At 38.1% G+C, this 15,217-nt stretch overlaps 1 protein-coding gene across 2 annotated transcripts in view; it reads left to right on the plus strand.

The window, feature by feature from the left end:
* Positions 1-5,488: 5,488 nt before the first annotated feature.
* taok2a (TAO kinase 2a) overlaps positions 5,489-15,217 on the plus strand; it is a 35,912-nt gene continuing 26,183 nt past the window's right edge. The window contains exon 1 of one of the 2 annotated variants that reach the window (XM_022668499.2): positions 5,489-6,389. The gene's annotated coding sequence lies outside the window, so the exon portion shown is untranslated. The remainder of the gene's footprint in view (positions 6,390-15,217) is intronic. The other variant, XM_022668500.2, reaches the window with a different exon arrangement.

Raw genomic sequence — 15,217 nt, forward strand, 5'->3', positions numbered from 1 at the left:
GCATGAAAAAGCAGCACTTATAGCACCCAATGAAAACATATTTCTGATCTTCCATGACATCAATATGTGGGAGAGGCATTTCATAAAAATCCGGTGTTGAAATACATTTTCCATACCGGTTTGATTTCATTTTAATTGCCTGAAGACTTTAAACATTCAATTGTTTAATTAAGATTTATTTAAGATTGATTTTTAAAGTTTTTTTTTTTTATAGAACCAAAGTCTAATTCAAATTCTTCTATAGTATCACTTAAAGAATCTTTACTATGAATAACAAATAATAACAATTTTAGGTCTTTAAAATGTATAAAATGAACTACTTCAAAAACCTTTAGTACACCGTAAAACCTGATAGGAAATCTGCCAATAAACAGTTTTTGATGACATAGTTCTGTGTGGTCACTGTAGCATTATGCCATCCTAAAGCTGCCTTCTCTACACAGCAGAAAAGGGGTAACTTGTTCTTACAGTCTACAACAAGAGCAACAAGAACAAGCAGCTGTACCATCATGTATATTACAATTAAACTTATAGAGAAAGGTAGCCAGGGGGAATAAATACACATAGATGGTCCCAGGAGACTATGGGAAAATGGGGTGTTTTACTCATTGCACAGCCCAAACATAAATTCACATTGCCCTCAAAATATGCAAAAATGGTAATCTTACACAACTTTATAAAATGTGTATCTCAACCATTTTTCTAAGTTTAGTTTAGTTTCATCTTTCGTTTATTCAAAACGATTCAAAGCTGGCTCTTGCATGGTATTGCTCAAATAACCACCTGAAGAACCTGTATTTTTACTTGCTCTATATATATCGCTGATGTCATGATAAAAACCTTGTAAAAACACAACACTCTTAATCTTAACACCCATGTGGACCACTTATATATGTTATACCTGTTTTACACCAAGCATCTGGTACACATGTTTTATTCTCACTAATTTAAACTTGAGAAGAGGAAGAGTTTCACCAAATGGAGTTTTGAATACTGTCTGCATCTCTTCCTCATCCTTTTCCCCCTCTGTTTATCTCTGTTGGCTTAATACCGATCTAATCACTGTGGACACTATGTGTGTGTAAAGCTGCTTTCTGACAATAATCTTTTGTAACAGATACAAAAAAAACTCCTCAAACAAGCCATACAGAAACCAAACTGATTGAATGGAGTTGACTTCTTTACACAATGAACTGAATACACCTTAAACCTATTGTTTATCATTTTGTACTTTTAGACCAATATTTAAACATTGCTCTATAGTGAGCTTTGTTGTTGTATCGGCCACACCTGTCCCTTAAAGCAAACGTAGGTTGTTGGTTTTTTTTAAGATGCTAAAGGACATAAAAATGGCACAAGACAGTTAATCCAAACTGTCATGTGGCATTTTATGTCCTTTATGTTTTTATGTTTCTTTTATAATGCCTTTAGTCTTACTGTTCTCTCATTGTGATGGGATAGGCAAATTCCAGGAAATATATTATCTGTCTGTCTGTCTTTCTGTATGTCTGTTTGTCTGTATATCTACATATCTATACATCTGTTTTATCTAAGTGTCTGTCTGTCTTTATGTTTTATTAATAATGTGTTTAGTGTTGCTGTTCTCTCAATGTGATGGGAAAGGCAAAGTCCAGGATTTTCAGCAGTATTGTTATACCTATTATGTTTTTACATAATACCGGCAACATTTTTATTTCAGGTAAACTGTTCCTTAAGTAGCCTACACCACAAACAGTGTATATGCTGCCAGAATGCAAATAGTCTACCCGTAACACACCTTTATACAATGCTTTTCATGCTCCTTCCATGACTCATTACAGCTTCTGTCATCTTCGGTTGACACTTAGGTCTTTTCATCTCCTGACCAATCAGAAACCTGCAAGAAAATCCAAGCAAACAGTATGTAAGCATCATAAAAACAACAGAAACCAGAAAAAAGCTGCCACTCAGATCCAGGCTAACTCTGAGCAAATACATATGAATTTATTGCAGTAGCAGGGCTTGTCTAATTTATGTAACACAGCCAACCAGTGCTCATTAAAGATTAATAAAAGCTTAGACATTGTACAGTGATTTGTTAGTTTTACTTTATGAGAGTATTCAGCACTGTCTGGTTTAATCAGACAGACTGGTTGATCTACTCTGTCCTAAGGCTCCACTTAATTTGATTTACAGACAATAGCACCATAATCTGTAAAACAACAATGGGATTCAGGTATCATTAAACATTTCTTACATCTTACATCCCAATTCTTTTGTTTTTCTACAAATTAATCCTTTTATAAACATCTATCTAATAATTTGTAGATCCAAAAAAACTGGCAATTTAAAGCCTCCATGCGTTGAGGGGGAGGTGGGAGATGAACTTACCAAACTAGACAAAGACACTGATCAGAATAAAGATCAAACCCACAAACAGAGCCTGATAAAAAAAATCTATCTCAAGACCAGCTGATCATCCACAAAACATCATAAGTGGTCCCTTAGCAAAATTAACATTTAAGAAGATTTTTAGCCTAGCTTAAAGAAACTACGTAGTACTTATTTGCCATCCAAAGACAGAAGAAAAAAGTCATCAGACCCAGAAATAAACCCTAACAATAAAATCTAGCAACTCTTATGCTCTTTTGACATCATTAATGAAATAGGCTGGAGGAAACTGTTAAAACTAAGCAAAACAGCCTCACAGACATGCTACAGGAAACCAGCGTGGCCCAAATTCCAAAAAGTGCTGCCAAAATAGTCTGACACAACTCACACAACTGAGAGCAAAATATGAAATATAGAAGCATTTTGGATGTTTAGCCTTTAGGCTATTATTTTGGAATGTGCCTCCTAAAGTATTAATAAAATAAACTAATATTTAATCATAAATTATTCCCTGAATTTGTTTTCTTAATTTAATAAAGCATTCCTTAAATTAAATAAATTGTTTAATCAGTTTAATGTTCTGTTGCCCATAAATGTAATAAATAATTCCCTAAGTTTATTAAATAGTTTCCTCAATTTAACAATCTATTATTAAATTGTTCACTTTATTAAAGAAATTGTTTCCTATATTCAACAATTAGAGGGATTTTTTTTGGCTAATCTGAGGGAACATTTAATAAAGCTGACATTTTTAAACTGAGGAAACATTTTATTAAATTGAGAGAAAACATTTTTTAAACCAAGGGAACATTTAATTAAACTGAGTCAACACATATTTAAATGGAGGGATTTTTTTTTTTAATTGAGAGAAAAACATTTTGAACTGAGGAAACATTTTATTAAATTGGATTAACATATTTTTAAACTGCGTTGATGTTTTATTAAATTAAGAGAAAACAGTTTTAAACTGAGAGAACATTTGGTAAATTGAGAGAAAACATTTTTAAACGGAGCGAACATCTGATTAAATTGTGGGAACACATTTTTAAACTGAAGGAATATTTTTTTAATTGAGAGAAAACCTTTGTAAACTGAGCAAACATTTTATTAAACTACGAGGCTGAAGTTGGCGTCTTATTCGCCAGTGTCTTATTCGGATTTTCCGGTCCACCTTAAAAAGTCGAAGTACCAATTATTCGCCAGTAGAGAGCAGGGTTGAGCCGAGCAAAACGAGTTTGGCATTTAGGGCATATTACACTGAGAATACATTGCCTGTTCTGGGTATTTCCAGTTGCCCGAACTCCAGATTATCAAATAGTCTGTTGAATTTGACACCACATTATGAAAATATAACTAGTATACTGTGAATAGCCTAAAGAACTTAACATTTAATGTACAGTTTTTTTTTTATTATGAGCCTCTGAACTTGGCATTTGAGAAGATTAAAGGAGAATAAATTGCCTGTTCTGCATATTTCTAGATGCCCTAAATCCACAAATTCAAATAGTCTGTTAAATTTGACACAAATTATGAAAATTTACATATTAAACTGTGAAAATCTTTAATAACTACAAAGATTACTGTACAGTTTATTATTATGACCCTCTGAACTTGGCATTTCAGAATATGTCAGTAGAATAAATTGCCTGTTCTGCATATTTCCAGATGCCCTAAATCCAGATTCTCAAATAGTCTGTTGAATCAGACACCACATTATGAAAATATACCTATTAGACTGTGAATAACCTAAAGAGCTAAAATATTACTGTACAGTTTTTTTATTATGACCCTGTGAACTTGGCATTTGAGAAGATTAAAGAAGAATAAATTGCCTGTTCTGCATATTTCCAGATGCCCTAAATCCAGATTCTCAAATAGTCTGTTAAATTTGACACAAAATCATGAAAACATACCTATTACACTGTGATGAGCCCAAAGAGCTAAAAATATTACTGTACAGTTTTTTTATTATGACCCTGTGAACTTGGCATTTGAGAAGATTAAAGAAGAATAAATTGCCTGTTCTGCATGTTTACAGATGCCCTAAATCCACAGGGTCATAATAAAAAAAAACTGTACAGTAATATGTGGTGTCTGATTCAACAGACTATTTGAGAATCTGGATTTAGGGCATCTGGAAATATGCAGAACAGGCAATTTATTCTTCTTTAATCTTCTCAAATGCCAAGTTCAGAGGGTCATAATAAAAAAAACTGTACAGTAATATGTTTTGTTATTTAGGCTATTCACAGTTTAATAGGTATATTTTCATAATGTGGTGTTGATTTCAACAGACTATTTGACAATCTGGAATTAGGGTAACTGGAAATATGCAGAACAGGCAATTTATTCTACTGACATATTCTGAAATGCCAAGTTCAGAGGGTCATAATAATAAACTGTACAGTAATCTTTGTAGTTATTAAAGATTTTCACAGTTTAATATGTACATTTTCATAATTTGTGTCAAATTTAACAGACTATTTGAATATGTGGATTTAGGGCATCTAGAAATATGCAGAACAGGCAATTTATTCTCCTTTAATCTTCTCAAATGCCAAGTTCAGAGGCTCATAATAAAAAAACTGTACATTAAATGTTAAGTTCTTTAGGCTATTCACAGTATACTAGTTATATTTTCATAATGTGGTGTCAAATTCAACAGACTATTTGATAATCTGGAGTTCGGGCAACTGGAAATACCCAGAACAGGCAATGTATTCTCAGTGTAATATGCCCTAAATGCCAAACTCGTTTTGCTCGGCTCAACCCTGCTCTCTACTGGCGAATAATTGGTACTTCGACTTTTTAAGGTGGACCGGAAAATCCGAATAAGACACTGGCGAATAAGACGCCAACTTCAGCCTCGTTATTAAACTGGGATAACACCTTTTTAAACTAAGGAACATTTTTTGCTGCCTCACAGCATTGCTATTTTTTTCTGTATGTAAGTTTTTAGGAGTAAAAACGTTTTGAACACGGTACACAACTAAAATTGTGTGTGCCCCATTTGGCGTTTGACCTTCTCAACATGGCGTCATTCCCATCACGGTGTCAGAGCTCAGCGCCCACAGGAAAGTGATTTTTAAGAGTCTCCTCTCCTCCTGCCCTTCTTCCCGTTGGCTCCCGCCCCACGTAGCCATCTTGCGTTTCCTGAACAAAAAAGGGGGCGAGAGAGAAAGACAATCAGAAAAGAGAGGCTGGCCGCCCGCGGGTTCATGTAGAAGAGCTTTTAAAACACGAATGTGAGCGAACAATATGATAGGAGCGGGAGTCGGCGGAGAGGAAAACGGGCTGCACCCTTTACTGAGGCTGGAAACGGTTAGCTAGCTAGGCTGAGCGGCTAGCTAGCTAACGGGCTGCTGTTGGTGAGAGGAGGATAAAGATAGCTGGCTAACGTTAGCCGGCTAATTAGCTAACCTAGCCAGCTTGTTTGGACCTACCGTAGCTAGCGGGACACTAGAAGGAGTTGGCAAGCTAGCTAAGCTAACGCTAGTTTGTTTGGCTAGAAGAGTGGAAATTGGGGCAGAAGGGAAAGAGGGTGTAGCTGGGCAGCTATAGCTAGGTTAACTAGCTAGGTATGTAAATAAACTAGCTTCTAAATGTGGGTCATATGTGGTTTGGAAGTGCATTGTAGTGAAGACCATACGAATTAGACCTGATTTTACTCGTTAGCTTGGTTGCTAGGATAGCAAAGATAGCTAAGGACTGTTAGCTAAACAACCAACCGCCTGCAGTTAGCGTTAGTTAGCTAACTTAAGCAAGTTAACTAGCTAAGCTAGTCAGCTTTTTGGTTAACTTAAATTGGTTAAAACTGAGAAATTGGTAGCTAGCTTAGCTTAGCTCTCCACAAAACAAAAACAGGAAAGAGGGTGTCTGTAGCTGGCTGGCTAATATGGGTCATATTTTGATCTGAATAATTCCCTGTGGAAACACCAGGAAACGCCAGCTACGGATCTTCTGAAAAGAGCCAGAGAAAGATTGATTTCCTCGCCAGAAGAGACCCCTGTAAGGCTGCGGTAAGTCCCTCTGTTTTCTCCCTTTCTCCCCAACAGATGCAGTTTTACTTTCCCTTGATCAGACATCAGACATTAGATTAGCTAAGCTAGCTAGAGCATTAGTTTAACCTAAGCCTCTCAGAGGAAAGTAGGCCAGAAGACAGTTCCAGGGCCATCCCAACTGCAAAAGTGTGTCAACTTGCTAGATTTTTACAGAGCGTGTATTCAAAACAACACGTTTTAGTGCATTTTCTTTTTTTCTTTGATTTATTTTTAGCTAGTTAAATACCAAACAGTGTCATTTAGGATAAGTTAGCTATATGGCTTCAGTCCTGATTTGCACAAATTTAGCTATTGTTTAGGTTGCCTTCTTGTAGTAGAAAAGGCTAAAGGCTTGCTAGCTGTGTTAGAGATTGTAGGTAGGTTAGTTAACTAACTAGTGTTAACCCTAGCTAAGTAGGCCAGCACACCACACATCATTGTAGGGTTAGCTAATCTAGCTAACTAACAATTTTCCATTATATGCCACATGTTTGTCGCGTGTTAAAATGACACACAGGCTGTTTTATCAGTTTTTCCCCCTCTTGTTTTTCCCACTTAAAGCTGTTCAGCCGGAAAAGGATCGTGCAGGAACCCCACTAGCATTTAATGTTATCCAGACTTGTTGGCAGTCAGAATTGAAATGAACGTGTCACAGTTTGGATCTACCACTGTAATATGGCTATCTAGATGTGTTTAGTCTTGAAGTAGAGCAGTTGGAGCTCAGCTTATCTAATAACAGCAGCACTGTCTTGTGGGTGGGGTAGCTAATGTAGTACAATTATATTAGGTATTTCAGTGTGTTAACTAGCTAAAATGATGAGAAGTGATACAAAAAAAGCTTAGTAAAATAGTTCAGTATTTTGATAAAATAAGTAATGAAACTGTTTCTTGAAAACCTGGCCATGTAGTTGTTTTTTTATTATTATATTTATTGTATTTTTTCTTATTTTAGTATGGAGCCTTTCATTGTAATGCATGCACAAACTAAATCTAAATAATCATAAAATTATGAGCAAATAATGTACATAGGCCTGTCACAATAAGATTTTTTGTGGCGATATATAATCTCAGAAATGATTTCTATAAGCAATATTACTGTCATATTAAGACAATGAAATATCTGAATAAAACAGGCATAATATAATAGCGTAAAAAAACAGCTATACCCTTTTAAAGAAGACAAAGAAAATGTATATATACTCATTTTATTATGTGAACATTGTGTAGTGGAAATAATGCTCCATTATTATGTGTCTGTTAGATTCAACACTAAACTCTCACTAGTAATGAAAAGCTCAAAGATCACTCTGGTACATCAGTATATACAGCGGTGCTTGAATTTTCCAGATTTCTGCATAAATTGTTCTAAAACTTCATTAAAAAATATGAGGCATCTGTTTTTATTTATTGAGGAAACCAATCCATCAACCAATGATCCACCAATTTTGTAGTGGCAAATGTACAGTATAACCATGAACCATTGTTTTCAGTATGTTACCTTCCTGCCACTAAACATTTTCAGTAAACTATAGATTACTCTCGAACATCAGCTTGTAGAATTTTAGTCCGTTCACAACAGATTCAGCTCTATATTGTTTCTGGGTTTCCTCCATATTAACTGCTGCTTCAGGGCCTTCTACAACATTTCCTTTGGATTAAGGTCAGGAGGGTTTATAAACATTAAAGCACCATTGTAGATGGTATAGATCACCAAGCCCTATTGCATAGACCCCCATCCTGCTAGCATTCCTCTTTTCAGAAGTTCCTCTTCCATTTCCTCTTCCACCCTATTGGCATGAAAGAGACCGTGTGTGAGTGTGAGTAAGCCAGTCGGCTTCCAGTGCCCCCCAAATCAGAATCCAAACTGAAGCAAAACTGAGGCAAAACTGCAATTGATACGCACATCAGTGTAAAACTTGTGATGGCTGGTTCTCAGGCTAAGAGAACATCTGACACAAAATCTGTAAAATGCTGCACGCATTCTTACAGCCACATGATCTTAATCGCATAATGCAAAGGTGGTGAAATGCAGCCCAACAATGCAGGGCTGCTAACAAGGCCATTTAGTATGTTTTATGGTACAGGCATAATTAGTTTAGGTTTTCATCTTAGTATCTCAGCGTGCAGATTGTTGAGTGACACTTTTTGTTTTTAAATGAAGCACATTTAGACCAACTTCAGAAATTTGATCCACAAACACAGTTAATGTTTTGATGTTCATTAAGTTGTAAAGGGCTGGGTTCCTGGACAAAGACTAAGCCTAGTACTAAGCTGTATTTCCTTTCAATGGAAAATCTTTCAAAATGGTGTCAGATCATTCAGAATGGTCCCAACCTACCAAACCGTAACTGGACGTAACATGATTTCATATTGTACATTTAGTTTGTCTGTATGTTTATTCAAATTTTGGTTTTCCTACCTTTGTCTGCCCCCAGCATTAAAATACAGCGCTTTCAGCCTAAGCTAGTAAGAGGGACATAGCATTGCCCATGCAAAGAAATAAATTGGTAGATTTCAGAGCGCCCTGACCTTTAAAATAAATTATATACTGGGAACTTTGTACACATGTTTTTTGTCGCCATCTTTAAATGAAGTCAAAATTAGTTGACTGATACGCATAAATAAAAGTAAAACTGTGTTAGTAGATCCACACATCATTGGTAGAAAAACCAATGGGCTTTTAGACAAAACATTGTACTTATAATTTTTTAAAATGCCCCAAATCCATTTCACTCCAGATTTTCCCTTTAAGCCTAGCCTTGGACTTCTTTTTTCCCCAATAAAAATAAAACCTTAATTCAAAGTTAAGTATAGTTAATGACTAAGTTTAATTCCTGTCAGGGGAAACGGAACACATATATCCCAATATTTGTGGACACCCCTCATAATGAATATATTCTACGGCTTTTAGTTGCACCCACTGAACTCCAGGACTCCCTGCACCAGTTAAATACGAACCTACTGCCATCATGCTTAATGCCAGGCATTGGCTTGAGGTGTACAAAACCCACCAGGGAAATTATGTGTTCTCTGGAATGATGGTGCTCCACCCTGTAGTACATTTGGGAGAAGATTTTCCATAGAGAGATCCCATTTGACACAGGGAATCACTGTCTGTGTGCTATTTGTGTAAAAGGCCAGCTTTGGATAATGTGTGGACCTGCATGTTTTCTTGAGCTTATATGTAAAAACATATTGCATGTTATTATAGTCTTGGCATCTTACTTACCGTACCTTTTCTTTATTTATGGCCTCCTCTTTTGTGATTACTTATCTTGATGCTTTATATTTCAAATGTTACAATGGGCTGTGACTGTATGTAGATCGCCTCAAGCTCATTCTGTGCGGAAACACAGATTTATCCTCTCAACCGGAACATGTGCTAGTTCATGTTGTAGTGCTGTGCTAATATGATATTGCCGCATTGATTTTTAAAGCATTCGATCAATTTTCAAACCCCACCCTCCTTGTTGCTCTCCGAGTTCCACAGCATTGACTGCACCAACTTGCACAAATCACATGAGGTTAAAAAGAGGGCCAAAAGGCCTTGTGGTGGGCATCATATTTTCACATTATTTGCCTGTTTTTTACATCATTGCCTCAAGAGTAGCCAGCTTCAGTCACAGCTTTTACCTATAATGTCACAGACATGCAGATATCACGAGTAATATTTCGTGTGGATGGTTAAATTCACCTCACAACACAGATATCTAGCTAATGAAAACTCAAACACTCAATAGTGTTTGGAAATTGGACTATTACTGATTGTTCCTTTAAGATATCTTGTAAATGATTCGTAGCATACTGTGACAAGTATCGGGATTGTATGGATCTCTTGTTAGTCAGACTAAATGTGATTGATGTGTGGGACAGAATATGCTAATTATGCTCATTGGCAGCAAGTTATACTGGTGTTTTGTTTATACTGGGAGAAATTTTAGACGTGCCCTCTAAAGCCCACTGTGAGTCTACACTTAGAATTCTTTATATACTGTGGCTCTGTGGGGATGTCCAGAAGGAAACAAACCTACACTACCTCATAAAAATAAACAGCTGAATTTAGAGTCAAGCAGTCCCAGGCTTGGACTCTCTGCCCTCTCAGAGTTACACAGACGGTCTGATATTAATTTTGTGCTAGGATGACCACAGCTGTTGGAATTTTGTCTGTCACACTCTGATTTTCTATCCGTGTGTCTGTGTATGTGCGTGTCCATGCACCATTTTTAATCGTCTTAATAGGAAACAGCTTTTGCGAGCAATGATTTTCTCTGCCTGGTGACAACAATGAACTTGTGCCAGAGTGAAAAAAGTTTAAAGGGCTCAAGGCATCACATGTTTATTCATAAGTTCTGCTTAAGTTGTGTTTGGAGCCTTTAGTTCTTTGTGAAGGAGACTCTTGTGTTTATACAGACTTTGTTGCATTTGGGTCTGTTTTTGTTGTTTCGCATCAAGCAAAAGAAAATTTGTCAGTTCATGGTTATGTTTAACCTATGAACAAGAAAAATAATGAGCTAAACAACAGGTTTTTTTATAAACATTTTCGATAAGCTTTTTAAAAAAAATAAATCTTTGTGTCTGCATTATCTGCTATGAAGAGGAGGAGATCCAACATATGTAGTTTGTAAAAGGCTGTGATTTTCACCCCCCCCCCCCCAACACATTTTCAACCTTTTTCTCCATATATATCTGTGAGTTATGTATCTGTATCTGCCAATTCTCAGTCCAAATTTGTGATGGACTATTGGCTGATAATTTAGCTGTTCAGGTCAAATCTTAGAGTTTATATTTTATGTTTTGTTGCAGCGTTTGCTGCTGCGTTTCTCTGCCTTCTCTCCACAGGATTTTTTGTCACTGAAAACTGAGATTCTTTTAAAAAACGCTCTCCAGTGCAGATGCAAATGCATGAAAAGGCAAAACATGATAGTGTTGATATTGCACAGGTTGCTTTCTCAGGGTTTTTGCCAACTAATTACTTTTTTTTTATTGTGCCTGTTTAAACCTAATATTAACATGTGTTTCGTATCTGGATTTACTGGATTTAACCAGATTCTGTTTACACTTAAAATGCATTAAAATGTGCACCAAGTGTGAACAGATGAAATCAGATTTTTCTTTTCAATGTAGAAACAACCAATATTTATATGATTAGCACCCCTGTGTGGAGTAAGGAAGCCGTTAGTAAGTCAAATTAGGGGTGAGTCCCAGGGAGTTTAGAGTGCCTGTGTTTCAATAAAAAATATTGGTTTTTGATGGCACGTGTTGATAAAGTATTGTAAACGAAGATGATGAAATATATTGTGATTTTAGTATTTTTTTCCCCCATCCCTGATTAATATTCAGACATATTTGGCAGTTAATTAACTTCTTTTAGGGTTGTATTTCTCTTAGGTGACCAGAGTTAAGTTTCAGTGTCTGTCAGTTGTTTAAACATGTTGTAGAACGGGTTTGTCAGTCATAGAAATAGACAACAACAGAAGGTAATGCTTGGATTGTGGTTATTATGTGGTATTAAAAGTGCTTAGTCGTAATCGCCTACAGTCAATATCTGATTTTTGCTTCCAGCACACAGCAAACAGTTAACGTAGATTGTTTTGACCAGTCAAAGTTGTAATGTACGTGATGCCTACATGTGTAGGCTCTGAATATTTTATTGATATCATAAAGGAACTAAATATTTTATTTTGTCCACTAAAAACAGTATTGTATTTTTCACACTATAAGCACCGGATTTTAAGACTCACTATCAATAAACTATTTGCATATATAAGGCGCACTGAATTATAAGGTGCATTTTAAGAGAGACTATACAGATTACTACAAAAATGTTTATTTGTGTGAGTAAAGCAATTTCGGTTAAGCTTCATTAAGCTTAGATAACCGTTTCTCCAGCACTAAGGTTCAAGCATAAGCAGCTAACTACTAGCGCCACCCGACAGCACTAGACTGAGAAATCCTGAGTGCTCTGGTAGGCCAGGGCGATATACTCAACTCTGAATGGCAAAAAAGTCTTTCTGTTTGGCATTTCTACAGTAAAATATCTCAAAACAAACAGTTTTTAGTCGAAACAACAGCTAGTTATTTGAGTTATATGATGTTTCTCAGAGACTGTAAAAAAAGATGGACGCCGTGTCGCTGTTCCCATTCATTTAATGAAATTGAAGCCAAAATCTACCGCCATGTTGCCGATCCTGATACCCGAGTCTGCGCAGTAGAGACCAGAGGAGGGAGAAAGACTGTGGAGAGACAGCCTACTCATTTAAATAACCCTCGCGGTCACAGGCTGCAGAGCGGAGCAGAGCTGACGGTCTGTTATTGGTCCCGCCCATAACCAGCCATTTTACAATAACCACATCTTTTGAATAGAGCTGAATAACTTTTTAAAAAATGAATTCTGTGAGGATATAAAAATTTGACAATATAAGCAGAGGTTACACTAGCTGTTGCATTTAAATAAAGGAGGTAGAATTATAGTATATTAGAAAAAAACGTGATTGAAAGTTGTCTGTTTTGCCATTGAAACCTATGGGGATGGGTGGGGTTACACAGCTTTCTGAAACCGAACAGCAGGGGGCGCCCGACCTGTGGTGGCTTCACTTTTGAGAGACAATGCTCTGTCCATCTAAACACAGTCTATGATGTGTCTCGAGTTACGGTGGGTTTACCTTTTAAGCAGCCTTTTTGTCACATCATTGCTGAGAGGATTTGATTGCATTCAGCGACAAGTGTGCGTGGTCATGGAGACCGATCTTGTAAAAACAATACACTTGGGGTAAGAAAACATAAACTAAAACAAAGGATTATGGATGATGGTAACAAAGTGATCACTTACAGTAAGACCTGGATAAGGTGTGTCTTGTGTATTTCTTTTACCGTTTAAGTTACAAAAGAAAATTTGAACGTGAATAGTCCAGAGGAATCTTAAGTCTTGACTTAAAATGGTACACGCTGTAACAACCATGGAATCTTAGCTATGAAATGTATTTTCTGTGTTTTTGTATGAGGCATGCCACGCCTGAGTGTCTATTAAGACTGCCTGACACTTTGTTCTGTTTATTTAGCTTATAAAATGTAAGCTTTAGGAGGACGTGCTTTTCACAAGATTTTGAAGTATGTCAAAGTCAAAGTGTTTTTTATTGTCATTTCAGCTATATACAGAGTACACAGTGAAATGAAACAACGTTCCTCCAAGGACCATGGTGCACATAAACACAGTGTAGACAGAACAATAGTGCAACAGTACAAAAGTGCAGACAGACAATACAACACCATACAGACAAAGAATAATAAATAACAAGACAGTGTGCAAATTTTGCAGTGTGCAAAAAGGACCAGGTGAGGTAGTAATTACTCTATTACACAGTGTGCAATAGAGTCCAGTGAGGTAGTAGGGTTTTTAGTGCTTTCCATTTTCTAGGGTAAGTGGGGTAAGAGTGTGTGTGCATGTACAGAAAAACCATCAGTTCAGTCTCTGCAGTTGAGGAGTCTGATGGCTTGGGGGTAGAAGCTGTTGCAGAATCTGGTCGTGCTGGACCGGATGCTGCGGTACCTTCTTCCCGAAGGCAGGAGGGAGAACAGTTCGTGTGAGGGATGAGTGGGGTCATTCACAATGCTGGTTGCTTTGCGGATGCTGCGGGTGGTGTAAATGTCCGTGATGGAGGGGAGAGAGACGCCGATGATCCTCTCAGCTGTCCTCACAATACGCTGGAGGGTCTTGCGGTCAGAGACGGTGCAGGTCCCAAACCAGGCAGTGATGCAGCTGCTCAGGATGCTCTCAATGGTCCCTCTATAGAAGAGTGTGAGGATGGGTGGAGGGAGACGGGCCTTTCTCAGCTTCCGGAGGAAGTAGAGACACTGCTGGGCTTTCTTGGCTGTAGAGCTGGTGTTCAGGGTCCAGGTGAGGTTATCTGCTAAGTGGACACCAAGGAACTTGGTGCTCTTAACAATCTCCACAGAGGACCCGTCGATGTTGAGTGGAGAGTGGGTGTGTTGTGCTCTCCTGAAGTCAACAACCATTTCCTTTGTCTTGTCCACATTCAGGTGAAGGTTGTTGACTGTACACCAGTCTGTCAGCCGCTGCACCTCCTCTCTGTATGCTGACTCGTCGCCTTTGGTGATGAGACCCAGCACGGTTGTATCATCGGCGAACTTGATAAAGCTGTTAGAACTGTGTTTTGCAGCACAGTCATGAGTCAGCAGGGTGAACAGCAGAGGACTCAGGACACTGCCCTGGGGGGCCCCCGTGTTCAGTGTGATGGTGCTGGAGGTGCTGCCCCCGAACCGGACTGACTGGGGTCTCCCCGTCAGAAAGTCCAGGATCCAGTTGCAGAGGGGGGTGTTGAGGCCGAGCGAGCTTAGCTTCCTGGTGAGGTTCTGTGGGATGATGGTGTTGAATGCTGAACTGAAGTCTATAAACAGCATTCTGACGCAAGTGTCCTTCTCCAGGTGGGTGAGGGAGAGATGAAGGGTGGTGGTGATGGCATCGTCCGTGGAGCGATTGGGACGATACGCAAACTGCAGGGGGTCCAGTGAAGAGGGCAGTTGTGTCTTGATGTTCCTCTTGACTAGCCTCTCGAAGCACTTCATGATGATGGATGTAAGTGCAACGGGACGGTAGTCATTGAGGCAGGACACTGTGGACTTCTTCGGCACGGGGACGATGGTGGTGGACTTGAGGCACGTTGGGACAGTGGCGCTGCACAGGGAGATGTTGAAGATGTCCGTGAGAACATCTGTCAGCTGGTCTGCGCACTCCCTGAGCACTCTGCCGGGGATGTTGTCTGGTCCTGCAGCTTTTCGTGGGTTGACTC

The sequence above is a fragment of the Astyanax mexicanus genome, chromosome 19 (assembly GCF_023375975.1).
Source record: "Astyanax mexicanus isolate ESR-SI-001 chromosome 19, AstMex3_surface, whole genome shotgun sequence".
NCBI classification, from domain to species: domain Eukaryota; kingdom Metazoa; phylum Chordata; class Actinopteri; order Characiformes; family Acestrorhamphidae; genus Astyanax; species Astyanax mexicanus.